The sequence below is a fragment of the Globicephala melas genome, chromosome 7, assembly GCF_963455315.2.
Source record: "Globicephala melas chromosome 7, mGloMel1.2, whole genome shotgun sequence".
NCBI lineage: Eukaryota > Metazoa > Chordata > Mammalia > Artiodactyla > Delphinidae > Globicephala > Globicephala melas.
The window spans coordinates 14,440,987-14,443,525 of record NC_083320.1 but is presented as its reverse complement, the minus strand read 5'-3'; the positions used below and the strand labels follow the sequence as shown (position 1 = coordinate 14,443,525).

Here is a 2,539-nt window from a genome sequence, read left to right as displayed (position 1 = left end):
CAGGGCTGAATATAAGAGGGACACCTAACCCAGCTTGGGGGGAGTTCCAGGAAAATTTCATAAATGAGTTTCCTTCAGAGCTGAGTTTTGAACAAAAAGTAGGAGTCACACACTATGGCAGAGGTGTTCTCTAATCAGTGGGAAGACCATTGAGGAAAGAATGGAGGTATAAAAGGGTGGGGGGCACTTTTTTTAAACAATTTTTTATGATTTACGTGTCATTTTAAAAATATCAGTCCATTAAACTATGTAGAAATAAGTATGCAAAAAGTTGACAAGACAAAGTATAATTTAGATATGTTTAAGTAGATAGATTGTCTGAAATTCTGGATTTTTCAGTCACTTTATTATTATGCTAGGGCAGCTAAGTAATCCTTAACTTCAGCTGGAGTAAGACTTGTAAACCTGGCTTCACTGAAGATTCCAACTTCTATGTAATCTTCTGTCCTTTGCCCTTCCAAACTTTCCTTTAGGATTAATTTGACTGTATGAGTGGCATCTTCAAGTTCCAGATCTTGGTTATGTCTTTTCTCAAGGAAAGATTTCCTATTCACATAGTTCTTTCCCATTGATGTGACTTTCCAGGCAAAGTAAGGTCCAGATGGATCTGACTGAAATAAATATGGTCATCCCTCATTCCAACCACAAATAGTTAAAAAAAAAAAAACCTCCAAGTGGAGGCACACCACCTGACTGGGTGTATTCTTGCATCACAGAAGTTAAGCTCTGTACTAGCAGAGTTGTGAGAATGGGTTCTCGGTAAACAAGATAGATTGCTGAAGTAGTTTTCCAGCTCTGTGCACCGGCACTCTGAGATCTGGACTTATGCCACCGTACACCAAACCTCTACGCTTGGTCATCACTTCCACTTTGTGCACGCTTCACTCATCTTACAGAATGGATTTCTGTTTCTTCTCAGTTGCTGATACCACACCATTTGCATCTATAATTCCCACTGAAGCGGCTCCTCCAGCTACAGCAGACAAAGCATATTCAATCTGGACAAGTTTTAGATACAGGCTGAATGCGGTCAGCGAAAAGCTATAAATGTGCCCCACCATCTTTACCTGGAGATCCCTTTTTTGTCGTTTATAGCAGCTTTATTCATAATTGCCAAAAACTAGAAACAACTCACATGCCCACTCATCAGTGAGGAAAGCAGAGTGAGTTCACTGATTGTTGAGTAGGCAGTTGGTGGGTATCAAAGGATAACATTAAAAACTCCCAAACCAGATAGTGAAGATTAAATAATAAAACAGAGGAATGGAGGCCTTTCAAAAAGATAACAGTGCAAAAGTAACTACTAGAAAAGTAAAACCTTCCTAAATATCAAAAGGAAAATAAAATTAAAGAAAAAAAACACATCACATAAAGAAACATGGAAAACAGTACAGTATATAGAAAATAATTTGAAAAAGTTAAGACCAAACACAAAAACCCATCAATAAGTGGACTTAACTCACCTATTAAAAGAAATAAATCTCAATTATATTCACAGAGCAAGATCTAACTTTATGCTGTATTCAAGGGACACATGTAAAACAAAGCGATTCAGAGGTTTAAATGAAATGAGCAAAAATATACTAGGAAAATATAAATAATAAGAAAGCAAGTTTTCAGATTCTGATGTCTCAAATAAATAGAATTCAAGCCAAAATTCATTAAAGATAACTAAGGTCCATATAAATACTGTTTTAAAATTCACAAAAAAGATCAAACATCTCTGAGCATCAAAGCACTAAGTAAGGTCGAAGCTAGTTTTATTAAGCAAAACCACAGGAGATGCAAAGAGAAAAGGAAACATACTAATAATAGATTTCCACTCTCAGTACAAGATAAATCAATAGACAATAAATAAATATATAGAAGACCTAAATAACATATTTAATAAGATAGCTCTTACAGACCTCTACTGAACTGTAACCCTGGTAATAGAAAGCATATTTTCTTCTCAGGAACACATAGTCTATTTACAAAAGTGATCAAATATTAGGTCACAGGGGAAACAATAGTAAGTTGCATAAGACAGAAAAATAACTCTCTGATGACAATGCAATAAAACCAGTAATTATTAATAAAGTATTTTTTAAAAAGCTGAAAGACCCTTCCTCCTGGAAATTTGAAAGCTGCTATTTAACTGGCACAGGCCAGAGGAGACTAAGGAGATATGACAACTAAATGTAATGTGATCCCCTGGATTGGATCTTGGAACAGAAAGAACATTAATGGAAAATTGAAAAATCCAAATACAGTCTGGAGTATAGTTCACAGTACAGTGTACCAATATTGGTTCTCAGTTTTGACAGATGTACCATGATAACCTAAGATATTAACAACAGAGGAAATTGGTTGAAGACTATGTGGGAACTCTGTATTATCTTTGCAACAGTTCTGTAAATATGAAATCATTCCAAAACAAAAAGTTTGTTTTAAAATTTTTCAATTGAAAAACACTGCTATCAAATAGCTATTAAGTACAAAGAGCTTTATAACCGAAATAACAGAACTTCTAAAAATTATTATATTATTTTTGACTCAG

The 2,539-nt window shown here is 34.7% G+C and overlaps 1 pseudogene; it reads right to left on the bottom strand.

Annotated features, from left to right (window-relative positions):
* Window positions 1–350: 350 nt before the first annotated feature.
* Window positions 351–1,061, bottom strand: LOC115864548 (proteasome subunit alpha type-2 pseudogene; annotated as a pseudogene).
* Between the last annotated feature and the right edge of the window lie 1,478 nt (window positions 1,062–2,539).